General features: G+C 41.7%; 1 long non-coding RNA gene across 1 annotated transcript; it reads right to left on the bottom strand.

Annotated features, from left to right (window-relative positions):
• Positions 1–293: 293 nt before the first annotated feature.
• On the bottom strand, positions 294–751 carry LOC138657751 (uncharacterized). Its single transcript, XR_011317167.1, has 2 exons — positions 713–751; positions 294–597 (listed from the first exon to the last, which is right to left on the bottom strand). It is a non-coding gene; the product is annotated as an uncharacterized lncRNA (long non-coding RNA).
• Between the last annotated feature and the right edge of the window lie 8,346 nt (positions 752–9,097).

Here is a 9,097-nt window from a genome sequence, read left to right as displayed (position 1 = left end):
AGCTGGTTCTCGGCAGTGTCTTTTGCTCTTGTACCTTCTGCTCCCCATCCTGGTTCCAGTACCGTCAGCTGGTTCCAGGCAGAGCCTTTGGCTTAGGTGCCTCCTTCTGGGTATCCAAGTTCCACCAACGTCAGGTGGTCCTTGGTAGTGCTTTCAGGCACGGGTACCTCCTGCTTAGTAACCGGGTTCCAGTAACGATTAGAGAACACGGCACTCAGTAAATATGAGGATTGGCGGTGCTCTAGTAGGGTGTCCACCCCGTAGATAACAGATGAATAAAACTTGGCACTCAATTTGAGAAGAAAAGCTTCTTAGTTTATTGATGCATCCAGACAAACAAAAGTGCTAAACGTTTTCGGTCCACACCGGACCTTCGTCAGAGCGTTTCTTTGACATTGACTATGAAACATATAAATGAATACAGTGTCACATGATGCGGAAATATACGTCATATAATGCAAAAAACGAAAAAGAGATCTAATGGTGAAAAAACGAAAATCTACGTGATGCTCCATCTGGTTCAGGGAGACATGTGCCAGAGAGATGAGTCTATCCAGAACAATAGGTGCTCCGTGCAAGGTGTAGATATAGTCCGTGCTGAGATGCTGGATAAGGGAAGTAACAATAGTGCTGGAGATGGAAGGACGCTGGTAATAGTGCGACCTCAGGCCGAGAGGGTCTAGCTCAGTGAGGAGAGTAAACAAAAGGATACATAGCAGAAATGCACTCTACAGATACTAGAAACGCAGACGGGTTCCAGTAACGTCAGCTGGTCCTCGGTAGTTCCATTGGCTCTTGGACCTTCGGCTACCCATCCTGGTTCCAGTAACGTCAGCTGGTTCCGGGCAGAGCCTTTGGCTTAGGTGCCTCCTTCTGGGTATCCAAGTTCCGCCAACGCCAGGCGGTCCTTGGTAGTGCTTTTTAGCACGGGTACCTCCTGCTTAGTAACCGGGTTCCAGTAACGTCAGCTGGTCCTCGGTAGTTCCATAGGCTCTTGAACCTTCATGTAGCCATCCGAGTTCCAGTTCCATCAGCTGGTTCTTGGCATTTTCTCAGCCTTCTTGTACCTTCTGCTACATTTCCAAGTTTAAGACCCTAAAGTCGACGACCCGGAAGACCACCCCGATGACGACGACCCGGAAGACCACCCCGATGACGACGACGACGACCCGGAAGACCACCCCAATGACGACGGCGGAGACGACGACGGCGGAGACGACGACGGCTGAGACGACGACGGCGGAGATGACGACACTGGAGACGACGACCCTGGAGACGACGACATGGAAGACCGAGAAGCAGAAGAACAAGAGGCTGCAGAACAAAGAGCAGAAGAACATTAAGCATAAGACTTAATATCAGAGCAAAAGATATAATCTAAATTTTATGCAGAAGAAGACTAAGCAGTGTATGGGGGTGAGTCCGTTCCTCCTCGTGGTGCCCCTGGATAAAGCCTGATGCTGCAGGCCAAACTGAACGCGGACAAATGTAACTTTTGTGACTGGCAGAACGGAAGGTGTAATCTTCCAACTTTTATAGATAACAACTATGGGAATGCCTGTCACAAATGAGAATATGATGAAGAAGTAGAATAGGAAGAATAATAACAGTGGAATAAAAAGAATATGTAGAATAGGAAGAATAATAATAGTTGAATAAAATGAATATGAAGAATGTAATAAAAAAAAAAAATAGGTAGAAGATGAAGAAGAAGATGAATAAGGTGAAGAAGAAGTTGATGTCAAAGATGCTGATGATGATGAAGATGAAAGTGTGGGAAAAGTAAAAAAAAAAAGAAAAAAAAGAAGGGGAAGGGCGTGGAATAGTGAAACATCAATATCTGACAAAATAAAAAAAAATTTACATACTCAATATCTTTTTCACTCCGAACGTCTTTAAAAAAAAACAAAACATGCTATTCTATTTGATTGGGCTAAACCTCATTGCCTTTAATGTCTCCGCCACCTCCCACAATACATCCTACATTATTCTTAGTTGTTTTCCTTGATGTAGAATGAACCTACAAGGAAAGAAAGGGTTTATTTTAATTCCGATATTTTGGTCCCATTGACTTGCATTGGGATCGGGTATCGGTATCGGCGATATCTGATATTTTTTGAATATTGGCCGATCCCAACCGATACCGATACTTTCCAATATCGGAAGGTATCGCTCAACACTACTCATCACTACCTACTTCCTTTAATTCTCTAAATGCTTTCTTTTTGTCACTTATTGCGCTCCTTACAGCTCTATTTAGCCATATTGGTTTCCTCCTATTTCTAGTATGTTTATTCCCATACGGTATATACTGTGCACAGGTCCTATCCAGGATGCTAATAAACGTCTCCCATTTTCTTAGTGTATTTTTATGTCTCAGTATATCGTCCCAGTTAATTGCACCAAGATCCTCTCTCATCCGTTGGAAATTTGCCCTCCTTAAATTTAGTGTCCTTGTAAGCCCTCTACTACAAATCTTATTAAAGGATACATGAAAACTTATTATATTGTGATCGCTATTTCCCAAGTGACCCCCAACCCTTATGTTTGATATGCGGTCTGGCCTGTTGGTTAATATAAGGTCTAGCAGTGCCCCCCTTCTTGTTGGGTCCTGAACCAGTTGTGAAAGGTAATTGTCTCTCATAGTTGTCAAAAACTGATTACCTTTGCTGGAACTGCAGGTTTCTGTTCCCCAATCTATTTCAGGGTAGTTGAAGTCCCCCATAATAATGACTTCCCCTTGAGTCACAGCTTCATCTATCTGCTTTACGAGGATATTCTCCATTGCTTCCATTATTTTTGGAGATTTATAACAAACCCCTATCAGTAATTTATTATTTTTTCCCCCTCCCCTTATCTCCACCCACAAGGATTCTACATTTTCATTAAATTCACCTATATTATCACGCAGGATGGGTTTTAAGGATGATTTTACATACAGACACACCCCTCCCCCTCGCTTATCTGTACGGTCATTTCTGAACAGGCTATAACCCTGCAAGTTAACAGCCCAGTCATGGCTCTCATCCAGCCACGTTTCAGATATCCCCACCATGTCATAATTATGCTCCAACAAGATTAGTTCTAATTCGTCCATTTTGTTGGCGAGGCTTCTGGCATTAGTGTACATGCACTTGATGTTCCTCTCTGTACCTCTATTCTTTCTTAAATTATTACCTGTTCTAACCCCACCCCCCCATGCCACAGCCATCCCCATCTTCCTTATTTGTGCCCAGGTCTCTATCTGCACTATCTTCCCCTCCTATAAATTGAATACCCTCCCCCCCAATTCCTAGTTTAAACACTCCTCCAACTTTCTAGCCATTCTCTCCCCCAGCACAGCTGCACCCTCCCCATTGAGGTGCAGCCCGTCCCTAGCGTAGAGCCTGTAGCCAACTGAGAAGTCGGCCCAGTTCTGCAGGAAACCAAACCCCTCCTTCCTACACCAATTCTTGAGCCACTTATTAACCTCCCTAATCTCCCGTTGCCTCTCTGGCGTGGCACGTGGTACAGGCAGTATTTCGGAAAATACCACGTTGGAGGTCCTTGCTTTCAGCTTGCGGCCTAAATCCCTGAAATCATCTTTAAGGACCTTCCACCTACCTCTAACTTTGTCATTTGTGCCAATGTGCACCATGACCGCTGGGTCCTCACCAGCCCCTCCCACATGACCGCTCAGCGACCAATCACAAGCCGCGACGTCATCGAAGGCCCTTTACGCACTCATTCTTCGGAACGAAAGCAAGGCGGTTGCAGCGGTGACGACCAGGGCGCGTCAGAGGGTAAGTATATCAATATTTTTTATTTGTATTCTTTATTTTACATGTGAATATGGATCCCAGGGCCTGAAGGAGAGTTTCCTCTCCTTCAGACCCTGGAATCCATTACAGGATACCTTCCGATATTTGTGTCTCATTGATTTGTATTGGTATCAGATATCGGTATCGGCGATATCCGATATTTTTCGGATATCGGCCGATACCATCCGATATCGATACTTTCAAATATTGGACGGTATCGCTCAACACTAGTTAGAAAGTATTCTAATTTACTGAGATAATGACTTTTGGGTTTTTATTGGCTGTAAGTCAATCATCAACATAACATAAATAGACACTTTAAATAGATCACTCTGCTTGTATTGACAATATCTAATTTGTGAGTTTCACTTTATGTGCTGAAGAAATAAAATAAATTAACTTTTCGATGATATTCTAATTTTGTGGGAAGCACCTGTAGATAATGAATTTCCTTCAAAAGTCACTGTTAATACAATGATAAATGTATGTTGAAAAGTGAGAACTTTTGACCGCATACTTCTACATTTTTAAATATTTTTAACGATAATTAAAGTTTATTAGCATTCACTTTAGTTTCAATATATGTACAAAAGCTGGAGACCCCTTGTGTTAGTGTTTATTGGTTATTAATCCTTGTTTTTCTCATCCCAGTTTACCTATCCTTCCCCTAGTTTCCTCTCACCCCTCTTCCACTTATTTCTTCTTTTTTTACAATAAAAACTGTTCTAAAACTTTTCAATAAAAATAACTTTTCAAAATTATAGATAATATCTACTATATAAAGCTGAATGTGTGTGTTTGTGGTGTGTGTGTGTGTGTGTATGTCCGGGATTGGCATCTGCACCGTCGCAGCTACAGCCACAAAATTTTGCACAGTCACACGTCTGGACCCCGAGAGCGTCATAGGCTGTATTGTGATGCAAAATTTTAACCCCGCGTGTTCCAATTCACCAAACAATTTTGCCCCTATCTACATAATAGGGAAAAAAGTGAAAGGAAAAGTGTTGGAAGCGTCGCAGCTACAGCAACAAAATTTTGCACAGTCACACGTCTGGACCCTGAGAGCGTCATAGGCTACGTTGTGAGGTGAAATTTTAACCCCGCGCTTTCCAATTCACCAAAACAATTTTGCCCCTATCTACATAATGGGGAAAAAATTGAAAGGAAAAGTGTTGGAGGCGTCACAGCTACAGAAACAAAATTTTGCACAGTCACACGTCTGGACCCTGAGAGCGTCATAGGCTATGTTGTGAGGTGAAATTTTAACCCCGCGCTTTCCAATTTACCAAACAATTTTGCCCCTATCTACATAATGGGGAAAAAGTGAAATGAAAAGTGTTGGAGGCGTCGCAGCTACAGCCACAAAATTTTGCACAGTCACACGTCTGGACCCCGAGAGCGTCATAGGCTATGTTGTGAGGTGAAATTTTAACTCCGCGCTTTCCAATTCACCAAACTATTTTTCCCCTATCTACATAATGGGGAAAAGTGAAAGGAAAAGTGTTGAAGGCAAATTGACAGCTGCCAGATGTGAACACACACACAAAATGCGCCACACACTACCACGTGCTTGAACACATATACCACCCTCAGCACACATTTCACCACACATACACCAACCTCGCCACATAAAAGTCGAAACACAAAAGTCGCCGCTCAAAACTCACCACACGCAAAACTCGCCACATGCAAAAAATAGGCTCACGCAAAACTCGCCACAAGTGCAAAACTCACCTCATGGAAAACTCACCACACACAAAACTTGCACATGCGGAAAAATTGCCACATGCACAAAATTTGCAACACATGCAAAAGTTGCCTCACACAAAACTTGCACATACTCAAAAGGCACCAGACATAAAACTCACCACGCGCAAAACTCGCCATGCGCAAAACTTGCTGCACACAACTTGCTACACTAACCTGTCACATGCAACTCGACACACAAAAAGTTGCTACACGCATGTTGCCACACAAAACTCATCTCACAAAAGTCGCTACATGCATGTCGCCACACACAACTCAACACACACAACTTGACAAACGAAACTCGCCCTAAAACACACACAAGTCTGGTATTAGCCTTCAAAAATAAAAATCTGATTAATAAGCAGACAAACTACAAGAGCAACAAATGTACCATATAGGAAATACGGCAGCTGTCAGTCACATGACCTGTCTATTATGTGTATGTGTGAGCTAATATATACTGCCAGGGGGAGGGCTTCCTGTTGGCTGGGGATTTATCAGGCTGCCAATTTAGCTTACGAATACTGAGGTAAAAATACTGAGCAAATAACGTGTTAACGAGGTCTAATACAGGAGATCACACAGGTATTTACAGGGTGGAGCGCGGTAATTTGCTTTTTTGCACTGCATGCTGTGGCGGCACTGTCGGTCGAAGACAGGGGAGAGTGGGTGTGGCTTACAGTGGCTGATGGGAGATTTGTATTCCTCTGCCTTTCAGTTGCCATCATGCAGTGGACACGTGAGGAGAGGTCATTTTGTGTTGAAGCGTATTTTTCAAATGCCCACTCGATCATTGCAGTGCAGCGTGCTTTTCGTTTACAATTCGCTGTTCCTCCACGCGGACGTGTTCCTGGACGGCAATCAATTGTAAATTGGGTGAATGCATTCAGAACAGCAGGGAATGTGTCATGTGTACGAAGGGGACCTGAGAGAAGGATTACAACACCACAAAACATCGAGAGAGTTAGAGCACCAGTACTGCAATCTCCGAAACGCTCTGCTCGGAAGCAATCATTTGCTCTTGGCATTTCAAGACGTTCTCTCCACCGGATTCTTCATGATGAACTGAATTTTCACCCCTATAAAATGTGCGTGGTCCAACATTTGTCAGCATGGGACTATTTGACACGGCGGACCTCTTGTGAAGACATGTTAGCAACGATACCCCGTGACGCAATTGTGTTTTTTTCTGATGAGGCACATTTTCACCTCAGTGGGTGTGTAAACAAACAAAATATGCGTTACTGGAGTGAAACAAACCCCAGAGAAGTTCACGAGAGACCTCTGCATTCGGATTGCGTCACTGTGTGGTGCGCCATATCAAGAGTAGGCATCATTGGTCCTTACTTTTTTCAGGATAATGGTCGTGCCATAACTGTGAACTCCGAACGGTACTTGTCTATGATACAGGATTATTTTCAGCCGGCTCTTGAGGCAATGGAACTAGAGGATACAATGTTCCAACAGGATGGTGCCACTGCACACACAGCGAGGGTTACCATGAATTGTTTGAGGCAAATGTTTCCTGGACGGCTTATCTCTTTGAGGGGAGATGTGAACTGGCCAGCACGCTCACCAGATTTAGCCCCATGCGATTTTTTCCTTTGGGGTTACCTGAAGTCTAAGGTGTATATCAACCGTCCCAACACCTTGGAAGACCTAAGGAACAATATTGAAGCTGAAATTGGCAGAATACCAGTGGACATGCTTGTTAGAGTTCATGAAAACTTCAGAAAACGTATGCAGCAGTGTGTGGATAGCGAAGGTCGACATTTGCCAGATACACTATTTAAAACCATGTAATTTAAAAATTCCATTACTGTTCAGTATAATTAAAATATAAAATAAATTTTTCTAATGATCATAATTTTTTTATTTCATTCCCAAATCAGCAAATTACCGCGCTCCACCCTGCACTATATACAGGGGAGATGACACACAGATATATACTATATACAGGAGAGATGACACACAGGTATATACTATATAAAGGAGGAGATGACATACAGGTACATACTATATACAGGAGGAGATGACATACAGGTATATACTATATACAGGAGGAGATGACACACAGGTATATACTATATACAGGAGCAGATTACCTACAGGTATATACTATATACAGGAGGAGATGACATACAGGTATATGCTATATATAGAAGATGACATACAGGTATATACTATATACAGGAGGAGATGACACACAGATATATACTATATACAGGGGAGATGACACACAGGTATATACTATATACAGGAGGAGATGACATACAGGTATATACTATATATAGAAGGAGATGACATACAGGTATATACTATATATAGGAGGAGATGACATACAGGTATATACTATATATAGGAGGAGATGACGTACAGGTATATACTATATATAGGAGGAGATGACATACAGGTATATACTATATACAGAGGAGATGACACACAGCAGGTATATGCTATATACAGGGGAGATGACATACAGGTATATACTATATACAGGAGATGACATACAGGTGTATACTATATATAAGGGAGATGACAAACATGTATATACTGAGGTGAAAATGAGAGGTGTGAGGTGAAAATGAAAAGGTGTGAGTGCAAAATGAGAGGAGTGAGGGAAAATAGTGTAGTGATCGGAAAATGACAGATGTGAGGTCGAAATGACAAGTGTTAGGGGGGAATGAGAGGAGTGAGGGAGAAAATGAGAGGTGTGAGGGAGAAAATGAGAGATGTGAGGGGGAAAATTAAAGATGTGATTGGGAAAATGAGAGGCGTGATGGGAAAATAAGAGAAGTGACGTGCTATAACTAACCACAGATATTTACTATGCCCAGGCAACGCTGGGCTCTTCAGCTAGTTATATTATATGGCACTAATGAGTGTTATATTTAGTTTAAGAAGATTACTTTAAGGTGTCTATACAGTTTTAGTCTTATATATTTAAGGTTGAGACAGGTTAAGGATTTTTTTACCATAATGCAACAGGTGTGCATTCAAAACTGGTGTTAATGTTTTAAGTTATTCTGAAGGAGTTCATGAGTTATTTTACTCATGGTATGAACAGAAAAATCATATTCACTATACATCAAGGAATGAGGTAATTAAAGGTACTAGTTAATTATAAAATGGTATTTAAAAACATGTCTATCTACTTATCTATCCCTATGAATTTGAAGCATAGGGATGAAGAGAAATCACAACAAATGGACAATGAGACAAAAACATAAGAGATCCCTTCCATAAGAGCAGTCTATAAGGAATGGAAGAATTGACACATCTTGTATATAGTGCTAATTTTGTCTAGAGAACCTATTGTGTTGGCTTCCAAATGCCTCAAAATTACATTTCAATTCATCCATGTTTCTCTAGCAAGATTTGCCAACATGACTTTTTATTTTTTCTGAACAATTTATCAAATAATCACAGACAGACAATATGTTTTATGCACATATTGGAAAACCATAATAAAACATTATGATTGTAAGTGATCAATGTCTACAGCCCAGATTTTTGATAGCAAGACATCAGTTGCATTCATTATGAAC

Source organism: Ranitomeya imitator, chromosome 1 (genome assembly GCF_032444005.1).
Source record: "Ranitomeya imitator isolate aRanImi1 chromosome 1, aRanImi1.pri, whole genome shotgun sequence".
Classification (NCBI taxonomy): domain Eukaryota; kingdom Metazoa; phylum Chordata; class Amphibia; order Anura; family Dendrobatidae; genus Ranitomeya; species Ranitomeya imitator.
The sequence above is the reverse complement of the archived record's forward strand: the minus strand, read 5'-3'. Positions and strand labels throughout refer to the sequence as shown.